Genomic DNA, 19616 nt, shown 5'->3' on the forward strand with positions numbered 1-19616 from the left:
ATCCGTGACTATCGCACCATAGTGGAGGACATAGCTTGTTTTTTTATGTCCTCCACTGTGCTGCTGTGTTTTTGGTGAAGTGCAGTTACGCAAAATTTCACTTTCGTTAAAGTGAACTTTTGCAGAAGTGAGGCTTCCTATTACAAGTTTGAAGTAGTGAACTTTCGTTCTTGTAATAGGAGTCCATATATATATATATATATATATATATATATATATATATATATATATATATATATATATATATATATATATATATGTGACAAGAATTCCCACCCAGATAAAATGAAATAAATTAATAAATAAATAAATAAATTCAAAAATAAAAAAGCTAATGACAGATTCTTTAGAGGTTTTAGGTTCATGAAACAGAGAAGAAGAGATGAAAAGAACAATGAAATGGAAAGAAAAATGTTGTGCAACTGATTACTAGAGAATGGATGACTATTTACTATTACAGAATTTAAATTTTGGAAAAGTTGACCTGCTAGCAACATTATCACTTTCCACCCATAATCCTCTAGCATTTCTCTGAAGTGTTGCCCATTTTATTTTTTTTAGTTTTATTTTATTTTTATTTATTTATTTTTTTTTTGTAGATAGGATGCTATTGCTGTATTTGTCATATGTGTGCTTTCATTTATGTGCAGAGTTGCAATCATGGTTACATTAGAGACCAGTTACATTGAATTTTGATCAAGCAGCATTCCATGCCCTGAGTGCCTTTCATTAGCTGCTGGGATACCATGACATTTGGCTGCATTCACTCGTATGATTTTGGTAGAGTAGTATTTTTTTATGAAAAGCAGACAAATTGTAGGAAAGTACTGTACTGAAGTATTCAGTCTTGATATTGCAGTAAAAGTAATAAATCCATGTTTGCAAGTTCTGACTATAGTTTTATTTCTCAATCATGCATTATTGTAAGGAAAGAGGGTAATTGTGATGTAGCCAAAATTTTGTGACTATGAAGACAAATCATTATACAATCATGTCACTAGAATGAGGGCAATTAGTATAGGTTAGGGTAATCAGGATGGATGATTTATGTAGCTCCAATCTAACAGAGGGGTTTGCTAGTTAGTGGATATTGATGAGACAATCCAAGGACTAGCTGGTGATAATTATGTTTTGTTAAGATGCAAAAGGGACAAAAACTAGTGCTTGATCTCCAAAGTAGCTTGAAGTACCAAGGAAAAAGAAGTTCCCGCATGACTGCTTGTACTGTAACAGGGGTGGAGGGTTGATACAAACAAATTTAATTGTGGGTATGGCTAAAGGTTTTAGTAGAGGGTGCTATGAATGTGCTTGTTTATAAGGACAAGTACACTTCCACATATAAGGGAACAAGCTCTCTCACTTAAAGAACATTCTACCTGGACAATATAGAATGAGGCATTACATCTTCAGTTTTTAACCAGATTGAGAAAGACCTACAGTATCATATTTTTCCTGTGCAAATTATTCCAGATCAGCATATTTGTACTGGATATATCAGAGGGTGGTGTAAATAATCATAATGACTTTGATCTGTGCATAATTTGGAGATCATGATAGTTATAAACATTTAATGTAGAATAAAAGGAAAGTATCATCAAAAGAGAAGTGATGGCATGAAGTTAAAAATTAGAAACGATGAAGAGAGGGAATGTAAAAGGAAGTTTACAAAACCGATGATGTGCAAAATGATGGATTAGATGAAAAGGGTAGACAATTCTAGCTAACAAATGTAGTGCACATTTTATTCCATCCAGATTTATAGCTTTTCTCCAGGTTCTACAATCCCAGCCATCTCCCTTTAATTACTATGGAAAAAGTTGTCTCAATTATTTCAAAAACGAAGAATACTTCATCCGTGGGCCCTGGCAACATACCAGGTTGCCTGATTACCAGCAATGAATATGGCCTTTCTGAACCCAAAGTCTTTAATCTAGGCCTCCCAACTGGTTACATTCTTGATTGTCTGGAGAACAGCTATTGTAATCCCATTATACAAGGGTAGCCCAACCATGGACCCTGGTAACTATAAACCCATTAGCCTCACAAGCCTCATATGTAAAGCAATGGAGCACATTATCTCAGACTTCATTAATATGAACTTTGAAAATTTCTCAACCCTGGACCCTTGTCAATTTGACTTTATCAAAGGAAGGTCCTGCCTCTTTGACATGAATAGCCAGCATGTGGGAAAAAAGGCACATAATACCAAAATAACGTTGGATTAAGCCAAAAGGCTAAATCCCTTTATTGTTCATACCGGTTTTGGCCACAAAGCCTTCATCAGTGGAATAGTATCACAAAACAAAACACACAATCCTACCTAAATAGACCCCCCCCACCAATAGAAAAATGGCCCTGCCCACTGCAACACCAAAAGTCACCCCTTCCATAATATACAAATTACAATTCTGAAAAATTAACCTGTAATTAAATCAGCACCAGTCTAAGAAGATAATATGCATATGAATATGCACCAAACAATAAATAATAAAATTTCCAATAGAGAAAAAAAAAAGATAGAACCATGCATACCTAATCTGGGCAAAATAGGTCCCATAAAGCATAATATACGGAATGCAACATTACAAATGGTAATTAAGTCCAGGAGGGAATAACCCCCCAACTTAATGATCCAATATTTTTCTTTTTTGTTCAGAATACTGTGCCATCCCTGTTTGTTGTTTCTATTCCCAGTAATTCTGTCAATAATCACGAAATGGAATTCCACATTAGAGTGTATTATACAATGTCTATATAATGCATTTGTTTCATGCTTATTATGAATATCACTACGGTGTTCAGACATTCGTGTTCTAAGTGCACGTGATGCCTGACCAACATAAAAAGATGAACATTTACATGTGGCCAGATAGATAACCCAATCGGTCCCATAATTCCCAAAGAACTTCATATCATAAACTTTGCTGGTATTTTTGCTACTAAACTGTTTGAGTTTACTGACATAACGTCACGATGAACAATGTCCACAGGGAAACATACAAATCAGATTATCCCCGGATACTGTTAGCTGTTTGTAAATAGCACCCCCACTGCCGGTATGTTTAAAATGGGAAAAGTGGGACCCCAATGTTTTACCTTTCCTGAATGAAAACTGACATGTGGTCCCTAATACTATCCTTAAGTCATCATTAGCCAATAGAATATTCCAGTGTGTATGTATAGTGTCTCTAAGCATGTTGATGTTACACCCATAGGTGGTTACAAACCTAATGGTGTCAGCATGGTCTGCTCTAGTTTTGGTTTTATATTCCAATAAAGAATCCCTATCCTGACAAATGACCCAGTTGCAAGCTGATATAATGTCAAATTCCCTGTATCCCCTATTTTTGAACCTGTCACAAAGCTCATGGTGTGATAGATCATAATCCTGCATGGTGGCCCAACCATGGACCCTGGTAACTATAAACCCATTAGCCTCACAAGCCTCATATGTAAAGCAATGGAGCACATTATCTCAGATTTCATTAATATGAACTTTGAAAATCTCTCAACCCTGGACCCTTGTCACTTTGGCTTTATCAAAGGAAGGACCTGCCTCTTTGACCTCATTAATTTCTTTGAAAACGTGAAGCAGTAGATAGTGCTTATGCATAAGCAGACCTGGCTAAGGTCTTTGCAACTATACCCCTGGCAAGCATTATTGATATACTTGTAAATTTAAATATAAATCTTTATATTGTGTGATGGATGGATAACTGATTGTCGGAAAGAACCCATGTGGTTAAAGTAGCAGGTGCCACTTTTGAAAGAAAAGCAATTACCAGTGGTGTACCACAAGGTTCAGTATTGGGCCCTCTCCTATTTGGTATATATTTCTCATACTTTTATGCCATCACTCCTAGCCTATGGTTAACTAAGTTTGCATATGATTCTAAACTGAGTATGTTATTCGATCTTGAACTGACTCACAATTGCTCTAACATGGCTTAGACCATGTTAACAATTGGTACAAGGGCAATAGTCTCAATTTAAATGTAAGAATTATAGCATAGTTCATTTTGGAAAACAAAACAGTTTCATGTACTATATGGGAGATGCACCACAGAAATATGACACTGTTAAAAGGGATCTGGGTACTCTTGTTGATAATTCCTTATAATTTGACCATCATGTCTCCAGAGTAATTCAGAAAATCTTTTATCTGGCTCATCTAATTTTCAAAAGCATCCCCTTTACTCATACCTTTTCTGATCCATCATTAAATATAACACACCTTTTGGCAGTGGCAGCTCGTGCCATTAGACTGCAGGACTGCAGCTCTCCCAGATGTGGAAAGACAAAAGAAGAACATTTTTAAAAAATAAAATATTTATATTTCATTTGTATAAATTATAGTACTGTTTGTTGTCTGTACTGCTGGCTAGCTGCTTAGCTGTGAGTATGATTGACTCACTGATGTCCCAGAACTCGAGTTCTGGGTTAAAAAAAAAAAAATAGTTTCTGAAATCCAGACTGCTGTTAAAGCAGTCCAGATTAAGGAGAGAAGGCATCAGTGTGATGCCCATCAGTCTATGCAGTTTGCAACCACATAGAAATGGAAGGGGATCGGACTGTCACATCCGCAGTCACGTACGTGATATGCCTGGATGGCTGGATGACTAGTGGCTACTGACTGGTTCTCGCTCTCTTCCCGTGGAAAAAGAGAGCAAGAAACAGTCAGTAGCAAGTTTCTACTGATGATAACTATTCATGTATCGCAAAGAACTGCCTTGCAGTAAATGCCTTATTTAGATGTAGTCTTAGATAACTAAAATACAGAATTCTGTAACGGGATCATCATATTTTTAAGTGTAAAATGTCCTGTAGAAAATTGTCTTTTAGCAGTACTTTAACTTATAGACAGTCACAGAGTTTGTAACTTCGATCGGGGATCATCGGACAGTGGCGCTGAGAGCTGACTGAGAGACTGACAACACATACAGAAGGAAGGGCTACTGTAAGTAACAAACTAAGAAACACAATAAAGGGATTTATCTAAGTTAAGCAGCACTGAGGTGCAGGCTGTGGAAAACATCTGATTGTACTGTATATGCATAAATTGCGGTTGTGCTTTTTGTGTTTGTTCCAGTAATGTGCGCCTGTTTTCACATTTCCTTCTTGAAACCATCTTCCTCTGTCAACTGTAAATATTAAGGAAGAAGAGAGATGCCACTGCATGTTGGTTATTTATGTCGGGGTGTCTGTCGCTTCCTCTGCCTACCTTTCTTAGTGATACATTTTTTTAGTTTTAGGCTGAGCACCTTTGTAAATGGATACTTCCATTTATCTCTATATACCTTATTTAATAATTGTGACAGTAAGGTATACTTGTTTACTTTTTCTGGGACATCTCTGTTGTTTCTCATGGAACCATAAATGTCAAAGTGTTTGTGAAACAATGTCAGCAGTATAGGTCTGTACACAATAGGCTGATAGCTAAGACAGGTTTGTTCTGGTAGAAATGCTGTTTACATAATTGCAGGGGTAGCAGCTGAAAATAAATAGACATTATAAATATATGTTACAAAATAAATAGAAATAAACATTGCTTAAGTCTATTGTTTCATCTTTGGGAGATATATACATTTATAAATGTCAAGTGGGTGTGGGCAACAGTATAAAGTGTCAGTATATGAGAGACATTTATGACTACAACCTTTTAGAAAGCCACTTCCTTTGGTTATTTTTTGTATGTCAGAGTCTAAATCATATTGCTATTTTGTTTTCTGAACCATTTTAGACACTGCTTTTACCCTGCAAATGTGCTTTATGATTACCCTTTCTCTGAATACCTGCTGTTCTGTTTTGTTTAAGGTGGGATCTAGCATACAAAAAAGACATTAACCCTTTTCTTTTCTTATTAAGTTAAAAATTGCACATGTAATATATATAAAGGTATTATTTTATCCTTTAGGCATATCAGGTGGTAAGCAATGGGGGCTCCATGAAAGCCCTGGCCTCTAACAATTCAGTGGTGCTTTGAGGCACTCCGTCCTTAGGAATTCACATCTATGATCATTGAAGTTAGAATATAATGACAGACGTTTAAGTTTCAGATTTCATACCCTTCAGAAAATTCATACTAAATGCAAGACCTACTATTTTATTAACTTTCTAAGTTTGTAAGAGCAATATTTAAAAATTGCCCTTATTTTGGCCTTTGGCCCACTTTTATTTATGGCTTTGCCCATATTTCTTTCTCTGAAGTTGAGAGTATGACAAATGTGTCAGGGCCATCACTGTCAGCCAGAGACATTTCATATTGTGACATACTTGTTGTACCCCACTCCTTCATGTAGTGACTTTGGATGTGTTAAAAGCAAGGCAAGGAGCGGTTATGCAGTGCAAGTGTGCAGACAGAGTATCACCCCATCCAAGGTAGCCACATGTACACAGTGGCTTTTCATCTGTCCTCAATTTTGGAGAATGTTATGGTTTTCTGTCATATTTTTATACTGTTGATTTTTGCTTCTTATTATTCAGAAAATGCATGCTGTTGCAGTGCCTGTTGCTCTGTGTTTAAAGTAGCAATGCTTTAATTACCATCGGGTAAGCTTGTCTGAGATTGTAAGATGCAAGTAAGCTTTAATAAGCATACTGTTAAAGAATTATCAACACTGAAAGCTTTTTTCTTGTTGCCATGAAGATAATATTTACATAACTATATAACGTATAAGCCTTAGGTATTGAAATGCATATGACAGTATTTGTAATAAAGGACAGGATTACAGTATTTTCAGAAGCTCATTACATTTGTTGGAGACTTGCAGTCATCTTTGCAGGCTTTACCCATAAGCTAAACAGAATACCAATCTATCATGTGTGGTCCATAGCATGTGCAGTAATCCTTTAAGCAATTTATTTATCTTGAGCTTTTCTTGTTTGCTGTTCATTTTTTACTTTGATCAGGCTTTCCCTATGAAACAAGTAGATAGTTGTTGTCAGGCAGCAGGTCTTTTTTTTGGATAAGAAACATTTTTACAAGTGGGGGTATCACAGAGATTGCTACTTTCAGCATGTTACTTGGTACTTTTATAAAGCTGAATATAAATTATAATTAGAACTGCAATGCAAGGAGAAGTGGTTTGAGTTGAGTGATGCTTGTTTTTTTATACTTGATTTTTATTGGCATTTCAGTAATGTATTTAAAAAGTAATTTATTTTTTATGCCTCACGACCTTTTTGTTTCCATCTAGATATTAAGTAAGCTGTCATGTAGCCAATGCATTGAAATATTTTTTTCTCCACTTCATTTTGTCTTGGCTGGACTTTCTTAATGATGATTGGGCACCCAGGGCAGCATATTTAATTAAAGTCCCAATTTTTGTGGTTTTGAGTATAGCCCCACCCCTTTCTCATTATCCCCTCCACTTGACATTGGCCCCACATATTCAGCTGTCTCCTGCAGCCCTCCTTTGATTTGAAGTCACCAGCTGCCACTGCTTTTTGGTATGTATTTATCTAAACATATCACACAACTTGACAGACCTCAAAAATCTTAGTTATCAGGAGAGAATGGTAGCCCTTTCTCTGCATTCAGTCTTTTATAGAATCCTCTGTGGAGCTCTATGTCTAGTCTTTTGTGCCACGAAAGATCCAACCCTATTTGAACTCCTATTCTGACACAGAAATAGTGGCACGTCAAATACTTGGTTAAGGGAACTAAACCTTCATCAGAAGTTAGATAAGACATGTTGGCATGATAAATTCATATACTAACATATCCCACTCCTTTGGAACAAACTTCCACTGCATGTCAAGCAGAGTAACACCCTTGTCACCTTCAAGGTAAACCTAAATAACTGGATGTGTTGCCTCAAATTCTCTCCCAGATAATCAAGTCTTGCCCTCCTTGAGGCTAGAGGGAAATTTGGAATAATGTTTTTGACTAGGCTTGAAATGGTCTGAGACTGGTTGCTTAGCACTTACCAATGAACCAATGAACCTATATAGTGTGAGAATTACACTTACTATGGAAGACAATATTTGACTGATATCGGAGGTCAGGGTAGGTATATTTAATATGATGTAATATTCAGGATGGATGAGGTCAGATGAAGAATACTGTTCTGGCTAAGAGGCAACATTATGTATGCAGGAATTTGTAAGGAAACAGTTAACAATATGTTTATTATTATAGTGATGCAAGGATAAAGAACTCATGCAGTATAAGGAAGCTTTTGTTACTTTTGAGGAGTATAGTGAAAAAATGCAATATAGTTTGCTACCTAAAGTTATAACATGTATTAGAAGACATGAACTGCAGGCTTTAAATATGCTAATGTCTGCAGTGACAGGAAATAATATAGAGTCCAGAAGAGAGCCACTCAAAAGGCAACTATTCACAGCAAACAACAAGTGAATATGTAAAAGACAAAGATCTTTCCTGGCAACTAAAGCTGAAAAAAGAAAAAAAAAAAGGACTATAGACTATATTATTTATTAGAGGAAGCGGCACAATTAGTAAAAGAATGAGTAAACATAATATGGAAAAGAATTTAAGATAATGCTAGTTCTGAGTTCTGCTACCCTAGGATATAACTTTTAACAGAAAAAAATCTATAGACTGCATTCCCTGCTGCCACCCAAATTTGTAGATCAGTGCAGTAACAGAAGTGACGTTGGCATTTAGGTTCTTTAAAGTGCTGGGTACATGTCTAGTTCTGTTAAAGAAATTATGCATGGGGGTGTGGGAAAAAGGTTGGGTAAAGGAGTCCAATGAGGGTGTGTGGAGTAGGTTTTACTCTCCAAAGGGATCCTATCAGAAACAATCACTTGCAGGCCAAGATGCCAGTCTGGTAGCAGCACTGAACATTAGCTCTGCTTATAATATTTTTTATTCTCACAGAAAATGTTATCTAATTTTTGGAAATACTAATCCAAAAGTATATCAGAGGATTTGTGAATATAGGTCCTTTATTATTTTTCAAAAATTAGTACTAAAACATATATTTTTATTATTTTTTATGTCAAGAAGTTTTTCTTCAAGGAATCCAAGTATGAGTAACTCGAAGAACTCTAATCAGGACAATGTGGTAAAGAAGGAGCTGCAAACATTAATAACTATTCAAGAACTACGTATAAAAATAGACAAACTAGAGAATAAAATAGATACTATTAAACAAGACTGTAGTAAGCAGCTGGACATTCTTAGTGAAATGGCTAAAAAGCATTCTGAACAAATTGCTTCTATCATGGAATCTGTAACAGATATGGATGGCAGACTGATGGAATGTGAAAGTCAAAATGAGTTTCTTTTGAAACAGAATACAAAACTAACAGAAAAGCTGGAAGACCTAGAGAGTAGGTCACGGAAAAACAGCATTAGAATCTACGGAGTACCAGAAAAGGAAGAGGGAACTGATATGATACACTTTCTTAATAACTGGCTTCCAACAGCACTAAATCTTCCTGAAACACTTTCCTTTGGTATAGAGAGGGTTCACTGGTTTGTAGCAAAACCTGCTTCAACAACAGTTTCTCCTAACCCCAGATCCATCATTGTTCGATTTTTGTCCTCCCAAGATAAGGATTAGGTTCTGAAGTCTGCATGGAATAATTTTCCCATCAAGATAAAGGACAAACTCATTCGCTTTGACAATGACTATACTTCTTCTATTATATCTAAAAGGAAAGAATGTGCTCCCTTGATAAAATCTCTTAAAAAAGTTAACATCAAAGCACAAATTCTCTTTCCTTCCAGGATAAAAATATTTTTACCAGAAGGTGAGAAGATCTTTAGCTCTTTGTCAGAGGCTTTGAACTTTATTCACAAGAAAAAAATACTGATATAGAGGACATGGAATGGTCTACACAGAGTCTGAAAAGACATGCAACTAAGAACACGGACTGTCAAAGAAAATGTAAATAAAAAATTAAAAGACAAATAAGATTGTTATCAAATAATGCTAAACACTTTCTTTCAGTACTCTTTACTTAATGTTTTATTGGGATATATACACAAAGCAAAGGTAAAGTATCTTTATTTTACATAATATTTTATTGTAATACATATACAAAGATATTTATTTTGCATAGGCATAGGCATAGATCTATGTATGTATGCATGTATGTATATGTGCATATATATATATATATATATATATACACACACACATATATATATATATATATATATATATATGTGTGTGTGTGTGTGTGTGTGTGTGTGTGTGTGTGTGTGTGTGTGTGTGTGTGAGTGCATGTGTATATGTGTGTTTGTATGTACATATGTGTGTGTATATAGGTTCATAGGTTCATAGATAGGTACTAGGCTATCTGCCCAAGGGCATTTATAAGCCTAGCCAGAGTGTGTCGGCTTTCGCCGCCCCATTGATTAATTAACTGAGCCTCTGTCAAGCAGAGCCAATGAAGTGATCCCAGGGGTGTATTTTCTGTTACCCATCCACTCGTCAAGGCTCCTCTTGAAGAGTGCTAGTGAGGGACTCTACCTAATATAGTTATGAATTTTGTTCCAAAGCATGGCGAGTCTCTGTGACAGGAATCTATCCCTCCAGCATTTTCTATTTATTGTTGTGGCGAGGTTTAGCTCACTAGAGCATGTAGCTCACAGTGACTTGGATTTCTTTAGGTGGAGCATGTCCATCAATTCTGAGTTGGACATGGCTTTGTATGTCAGGCAGAGATCACCTCTGAGTAAGCAATATGCCACTGAGTACAGCCGGAGATTTTTCAGTCGGGCTGCATAGGGCATATGTTTGAGGCCAGTAATCCTCTTGGTGAGGTGCTTTTGTGGTCTTTCAAGCTGTTGGAAGTGTCTTGTGAGGTACATCTCAAATGGGGAATTGTACTCTATGATGGGTCTGATGAGTGACTAGTAGAGGAGCACTATAACCTCTTTATTTCTAGATGCGAACCCCTTAGTAATTAGATGGGCCACATAGAAGGATTTCCTAACTACTTTGGCAATATGATTGTCAAAGGAGAGAGTACAATCTACCTGGTTCCCCAGATCTCTTATTACCTCTTCTGTATTAAGGGGGCTGCCACCTATGTGGTAATTCGTGGGTGTTTTGTTTTTCCCAAAAGGGATGACTGTGCATTTTTTGAGGCCATGACTTTGACACCAGGTGTCTGTCTCAATAAGGCCTTTTTGGAGGATGTCCGTGTCAGCCAGAGAGTCAATTATGGCTCCCTGTTTGCAGTCATCAGCGAACTTGGTTAGCCATAGTCCTCCTGTGTTTGCCTGTACTTCTGAGAAATATATGCCAAACAGTAGGGGTCCCAGAACCGAGCCTTGAGGACACCACTTCTGACTGGTTTAGAGTCAGACTTGGAGCCCGCTATTCTTACTGTGTGAGTTCTGTCTGTACGCCAGTTGGCAACCCATCTTGTGACGTAGGGGTTTATGTTCAGGCTGGTGAGTTTTTCTATAATACCCGAGTGAGGAATGGTGTTGAATGCCTTGGCGAGATCAAGGTAGGCTGTGTGAACCACCTTTCCCTCGTCTATGGCCTTGGTAACTGTCTTGAAGAAGTCAACCAGGTTTAGTAGGCATGATCTGCCCTTAACAAAGCCGAACTGGGTTGGTTCATGTATTTGGAGGTTCCCAATGTCTTTGTTAATGAGTTCCACGATGATGCACTCCATAGCCTTGCAGACCAGGCTAGTCAGGTTTATGGGGTGATAGTTACCAGGGTTGGTTGTGGCCCCTCCTTTGTGGACCGGAATAACCATTGCTGTGCACCATTCTATGGGCATGTAGCCTGTGGAGAGGCTGAGGTTGAACAGTGTGATTAGGTGGGGGGTTAGTTTGTTCTGTAGTTTGTGCAAGACGCAGCCTGGGACACCATCTGGCCCCATTGATGCTGTGTTTTTGGCTTTTGAAAAGGCTGTTTTCACCTATGCTTCTGTGATTTCCTGGACACTACACTTTTCCAGTATTGTTGTGGGCCCTTTTGAAGGTGAGAGGGAGGTGAAGTTTGCATTGAATCTATTTGCCAGTATGTTGGCAATATCAATAGGTTCAGTATATTTTGTGCTATTTTGAACTATCTCAGAGCATATCTGTGAGTTGCCACTTAGATTCTTGACATAGCTAAAGAAGGCATTGTGGTTATCTTTTGAATCCTTGGCTATTTTTCTTTCGAAGTTAGCCTTGGATGATTTTATGAGGGACCTTAATTTCTTACTCATACTGATCAGGGATGTCTTTCCTTCTTGAGATTTGCTTTTTTTCTGAACTAGTTTCCTCCTTTTGTTGTAGAACCTGTTTATGGCAGGGGTCCACCAGACTGGTTTCCTTCTCTTAGGGGAGTGAGTCTTGGTCTTGCTAGGGATGGCACGATCAATGCATCCTTGTAGGTGCTCATAAAGTGCAATTGTAAAGGATTCTGCATGTTGGGCAGTGTTATCCTTTAGCGTGGGGGCTGTGAAACTTACCACCTCTGCCTTAAGTAAGGTGAAATTTGCTTTAGAAAAGTTTTTCACTGTGGTTTCCTTGGTTGGGGTGGTGGTGGGTTGTGGACATCCAGGGTGATTAGTTTATGGTCTGATCTAAATAGTGACGGGTTGACCTCCAGTACAGAGCACCTGTCGCCCATGTTGGTGATGACCAGGTCCAATATGTTGTGGCCTCTGGTAGGGGAGTTTACCAGCTGATCCAGGGCATTTGAGCTAATAAATTTCAGGAAGCGCTGAGCCTAGGAGTTTGTACTCAAGTAGTTTTCCCAGTTAATGGTAGGGTAATTGAAATCTCCCAAGATCTGGGTGTTCGGTAGGACCTTCATGTTTTCCAGTGTCTCCAGAAAGGTGGAGTGGTGGTCCTGGGTCATGGAGGGTGATCCGTAGCAGTCCACAATTTGCATTGTAGATTTGCCCGATGTTAGTTGCACATGGATGATCTCAGAGGTATCATGCTGCGCCACTAACCTGGAGGTGTGGGTATCCTTGATGAATATGGATACACCCCCTCCTTTTGTGTTTCAGTCCGTGTTCTGTGGCCGAAATGTGTGGTATGAGTTGTAGCCCAGTAGTGCTGGAGTGCTCTGGAGCCTTGAACCAGGTTTCACTTACTGCACAGATGTCGATGCTCTCTATACTTAGGAGTGCTTCAAGTGCATGCCTTTTGAGATTTAAACTCCTGGCATTGAGTAGCATAACCCTAATTGTTTTACTTGTGCTGTTTACGGAGGTGGGTTTGAATTTTGAGCGTTGCCTAAAAAAGGCACTATGGGGGCAGGAAGTGCCTTGGCCAGTATTCGAAAGCCAAGGGGTAACAGGTGCAAGCCATCTCTTGTGAAGCAATGCGGCTTGTCAAGCATGTCATTCCAGGCTTACAGACACTGGATCCCCTTTGAATGACACCAGAAGCTTAGCCAATTGTTGAAATTGATCATTTATTCTTTACACTGAGGTATCATTCTTGGTGAGGGCAGGATGTTACTCAGGGTCAGGGTGATACCTGCCTGGGCTACACGATCAAAGAGCTCTTCCATGTTTCTTTTCATGTAGTCCAGGGAGGTACGGCTCAGGTCATTCACACCAACATGAACAATGACAGAGTCATATTTGTACTTTTTCTGGAGTGACCTGAGTGCTTGTGTTATGTGGCAGATTCTGGCTCCCGACAGGCAGCTAACAGTAACCTTCTCCTTGTCCAGCCTAGTGAGTATGGCGTCAGTGTGGCTGACTATTGAGTCACCTATTACTAGTGTGTTAGGTATGTTACTTTGCCTTAAGGGCTGTGATTGTGCAGCACATTGATTTTGTGTTTTATGTGTTGTCTGGTTTGTGACAGGAGGTGCAGGTTTTGTGGGTGTCTGCTTTGAAGCTCTCTGATGCTTTTGCATGTTTTTATTTAGAACCTCCGAGTATTATTTCATGTATTTATGTGTATTTTTTTGCCAGTGCTGGTTTAGTAGGTCTATGTAAGGCTGGAGGTGTGGTGCAAGTGTTAACATTCTTCTCATGACTGTCTGTTCCAGTCTTGGGTGGAGATACCTTAGCCTCCAGTTTGGCTGTATAATTGCATCTCTCACATATGTTAGTGTTTTGTGGTAGGAGGAGGGGGCTGTCTGTGTACATGAGGCAGTTGTAACATTGCCTCAGGATACCCAGATTCACCAGCTGGACTGGAGAGTACACCTGAAGTTGCCCTTTGGTCATGCCTGAATAGTAGGGTGAGCTGCTTAGTCACTTGGTTGGTCAGGGGTGGGTAAAGAGCCTTGCCCTTATATATATATATTTTTTTTTTCATACCATATATTTACTATAACCAGGGCACAGTTAACTTCATTACATATTCATTTGGGATACAAAAGTCATGGTATCTTACTATTAATTCATGATTTCCAAAGTAAAGCATTCATGTGTGTTAGTGGTGGGGTAACACTTTAAAGTTTACTGTTTACTCTGTTATGATTACACTGTATGGAATTCCCACAGAAAAAGTGCCCTCAGGAGATGCTTTAGTGAAGATAGTTTTGTTCCCTCTTGAAATTTTTGAAAGATGTTCATATCAAGATTCATATATATGCCTTTACTTAAAATCTGCATTTCTTAGTGTAATATATTAACATTAAGTGCTTTAAATTAAATGCTCTAATTTTAATTCTTAACCTAATTTAATTTAAGGGATGTAAATGATTGACTTATGGGAAAAATCTTACTTTCCCAACATTTTTAAAGAAGAGCAGTTCATGTTTTTTTTTCACTGTGGAGGCTGCTCGTGCACTTTTTATGCTAGGAAGAAGAAACCAGGAGAAACCAGAAGAAACCAGGAAGTAAAGCTGAAAATGAAACTAGAAGAAAAAGTAACTGGTTATTTGGTTATTTTTTCATCTTTTAAGCATCTAAAGGTATGGAATCACCTCAAATATGTATTTTTAGGAAGCTAGGACTTTAATGGAGTGATTATTTTACTAGTCTAGTGAGGAAAATTGCATTTTAATGCTACTGTATGTCTGTTGCTTTGAAACACTGAAGTCTGACAGGATACTATTCTTTGCTTTGATAGCATGCCCTTAATGATAATATAGTAATATTTGACTACATAAACAACCAATTTATTTAATATTGTGAAGGCAAAAATATATATATAGGATTGAGTCTCCTTTTCCTTCTGCTGCTTTCATGCTTAAGCAACTGTAATCTATATTAGATATTCTCACTGATGCAGATTTAAAGCAATATAATCAGACTCAGTTGCAATGATAGTTATGATACTATGATTCAAATCTTTGTATGACCGCATATACTGTAGGAATGGATTGTTAAAATGTTCTAGGTCACTCGATTCTGTTCCATTAATATTAATAGACCAACATATGGCCCCCCCCTCTTTTTTTCTCCCTTTCTTCTTTCCATTTATGACTACTAGTCTAGTTGAACATATAAAGATATAAAAAGGGATGGGGAAATAAGTAAACTGCTATAACTACTGTATTGCTATAGTTATAAACACAAAAGACTGATATACAATATATAGGCGTTAGAAGCTTAAGCCAATAAAGCAACTAGGTTAATTGGTGAAACTGACTCCTTATGTTCCAATATGAATCCACTGTGATTGCCTGATGGACTTTTTATGTTCATATCTGTTTGAGTTACCTTAGAAATGCTTTATTGTTTGTATATACTACATTTAAAGCAGAAGCTATTTATGTATGTTTCTGGTTTGTGAGATGGTGTTAAAGGGTGGTTTAGTTAATTTATTAACTAAACCTGGAACTTTAGTTTCCATGTATGTATGTTTTCTTAGTTATTGGTTTCAGAATTTGTTTCTAAAGATTTTTGACTCATCCATGATACATAACTTCATGAATTATATCAAGCCATTACATTTGGAAGGTATTATTGATGCTCTAAATATAACTTTAACAAATTATGATATATAAATGCTTATCATTAAATATTAATGGCTTACATAACAACATCAAGACAGCTGGTTTAATTAAATTCATTAAAATGCACAGAGCCCAGATAATCTTCTTGCAGGAAACCCTCTTACTGGAGAAGGATTTGCAAAAATTATCATTTAATGGTTTTACAGTTCTCACAGATTCCTGCTTTAAAGCTAAAAGGAGAGGTACTCTTATACTATGGAACAATACTTATACACTACCTAAAATTTTAAACATCTTTTCAGATAAAGATGGAATGTTAAGCTTAGTAGTGCTAGAAGTTAACAAGAAATGCTTCACACTGGTAAACTTGTATTGGATTCCTGGACTAGAACTAAATATTTGAAGAAATACTTGAATCTCATTACTTTACATGCAAAGGGAGAAATTATTCTGGTGGGAGATTTCAATAGCTTGTTATCAGATGAAGATACCTCTAAAAATAGTAAGGTTAAACTAAACTAATGACACACGCTAAACAGCTTCATAGACTCAATGAATTTTAGAGATATACATAATTTAAGAGTTCAAAATGCACTTCAATACACTCACTATTCTTTCTGATTTGGGACACAAACTAATATTGCTAAGATTTTTGTGTCTAACACTCTTTACTCTAAAATAAGGGATGTTGTAATAAAGTCATGTCCACTCTCTGACCACAATGCCTTTTTGTTCAACTTGACTGTGAAAAAAGATGATATGATAATTTTTCAAAGAATCCCAGCCTATTTTACTAAGTTAAAAGTTTTAAGGAGTGGTTATTAAAAGAAATAACTGCATTTATAGAAAATAACAATAATGGTGAAGTAACAGATATACTCTGGGATGCATTAAAAGTTCACATCTTTAGTAGAGTTAAAGCTTGGCATTTTCAAAGGAGAAAGGAATGGGACAAGGAACTTTCTGATTTACAGTCCAAAATAGATAAGTTGAAACTAAATTTAAAATCAAATGATAAAGCAGTATGTACCAAAATTTCTAAGCTAAACCACACATATTTAGAAATATTGAATCATAAGGTTGCTATAAGCTTAGAAAAGATTAAACTACAGTCCTATTCAGTAAATCCCAGACATTTACATAAATTAGCTATCAAATCCAAACAGATTAGTAAACAAAATCACATTAATGAAATTAAATACAAGAATAATAACACAGTAAAAAGAGCAACTGATTTAGGTATATTAGAAGCCTTTAGAAATTATTATCGGTCAATCAATGACATGCAATTACCACTAGATTCAGACAATGTAATAGATACATTTCTACAAGAAAATATCAAGACTAAACTATCAAAACTACAAAATAGTACCCTAAATAAACAAATAACCTTAGCAGAAGTGAAAGAACAAGTTAAAAATTCTGAAGGATATTAAAGCCCCAGGGTTAGATAGGATAATACCAGAAATATATAAAATTATTCCAGAGCACACAATAAAGTTATTATTAAACACATTCCCATGGTTAAATGAGACTTAATCCCCCCCCCCGTGGAAGTACTCAATAATTTTCCCCATTCTGAAACAAGGTAAGGACCCCCAACTATGTGCATCCTATAGACCCATATCATTGTTAAACATTGATTATAAAATGTTCATGTCTATCCTGCCCAAAAGACTAAAGAATATATTACCCGATCTAATACACTTTGATCAAACTGGCTTTATCTTACATAGAAAAGTGCACGACAATATTATTAATCTACTATCTCTAATAGACATTGCAAACAAAACCAAGAAACAATTAACTATTATTAGTCTGGATATTGATAAGGAGTTCGATTCCCTTAGATGGTCATACTTACAAAAAAATCTTTAAAGAATTTAACTTTACTTCAGATTTCACTAAACTGATTTTAAATATTTATACTGATTCTAAAGCTTTTTGTTAAGATTGGTTCATGTCTAGCATCCCCAGTAAAAAATCATAAGGGAACTAGACAAGGTTGCCCTCTATCCTCAGTATTTTTCGCTTTATCAGTGAAACCTTTTGCTTCATTTATTAGAAATAACCCAAATATCAAAGGATTTCAAGATAATGATGGATACTGTCCAAAAGTTCAGTTTTTTGCTGACGATATTCTACTCACATCCAGTGACATAGAAGGCTCTTTACAACATATCATAAATGCCATAACTATTTGGAAAAATCTCAGAGCTCAATTTTAATCAAAATAAAACCAAAACACTTTTAATCAATAAAAAAAATAAATAGCAATTTGCAAAAATGCAATACATTCAACTGGGAAAATGATAAGATAGATTATCTAGGAATAAGTATTAAGAATAAGTGGAATGAGACTATTAAATTTAGCTTCACTAAACTGGTAGCTATAATCAGTAGTTTGACTAAAAAGTGGAACAAAATGTTTTTCACCATGGAAGACAGACTTACATTAATAAAACTGATTATTTTGCCCAAGATTTTATTTTACATACAATCATTGATTTTACCTCCTCCTAAGAAATTCTTTAAACAAATAGATTCCCTAGTACTAAATTTTGTTTGGTTCCCAAATAAACCAAGAATAGCCTATAAATGGCATGTTGGAACCTGGGATGGCAATGGAATTGGCTTTCCCAACATGGAATCATATTCCAAATCTGTTATTATTGACATAATGATATACTGGATTTCATCCATATATACCTCTAGCTGGAAACAACTACATGAAATACATATAACCTCCTCTAAGAACTCAGAAACCCAGTTTAAAGAAACCTTTGAAATTAACAAAATATTTTGGATACTCTGTGAACATAGCCTGTATAATAAACCAAATATTACATATTTTCAAAAATATAATTGACAATTATAGTTTAAAGAACACCTTTTTCATTACATTTCCCATAGTTTATACACCAGATTGCTTAGATACCTTAAATATCAATAAGATGCAGAATCTTAAAGAGAATAATCTAAAGTTTTGGCACCAGTTTATAGACAATAAGAACATTCAAAAAATGAACTTTTGCTTAGCCAGATATAATGTCTGTCAAAATAATTGACTCTGTATTCAATCTTTAAGACAGTTAGTTGAAAATAAAGTGAGAGTGTCATAGGTTCATAGGTTCATAGGTAGGTACTAAGCTATCGGCCCAGGGGCCTATAACAAGCCCAGCCAAAATGGTACCCTGGTTTTTGCCACCCAAGAAAATTATTTTCCTGTGCCACTGTCGAGCAGAGGCACAGAGGTGATCCCCGAGGTGAATTTCCTATTTCCCATCCAATCATCAAGATTTTTCTTGAAGAGTGCTAATGAGGAGCTTTGTTTGGTATAGATAGGTAGTTTATTCCAGAGTATGGGAAGTCTCTAGGACAGGAATCTATCCCTCCTGCATGTTCTGTTTATTGTGGTGACAAGGTTTAGGTCCCTAGAGAATTTAGCTCGGAGGGATTGGGATTTCTTTAAGTGGAGCATGTCCAACAGCTCTGGGTTTGACATAGCTTTGTATGTTAGGCAGAGATCACATCTGAGTAGGCGATATGCGACGGAGTAAAGCTGGAGTTTTTTGAGACGGTCTGCATAGGGCATCTGTTTGAGGCCGGTAATCCTCTTTGTGAGGTATTTCTGCGGTTTTTCCAGTTGTTGTAGATGTCTTGTGAGGTACATACCAAAAGGGCTGTTGTACTCTATAATGGGTCTAATGAGTGATGACTAGAGGGGAACAATGACCTCTTTTTTTCTGGATGAGAAACCTTTTGTAATGAGGTGTGCCATGTAGAAAGATTTCCTGACTAATGTGGCGA

The sequence above is a fragment of the Protopterus annectens genome, chromosome 2.part0 (assembly GCF_019279795.1).
Source record: "Protopterus annectens isolate FY-2018-M chromosome 2.part0, PAN1.0, whole genome shotgun sequence".
Lineage (NCBI taxonomy): Eukaryota > Metazoa > Chordata > Ceratodontiformes > Protopteridae > Protopterus > Protopterus annectens.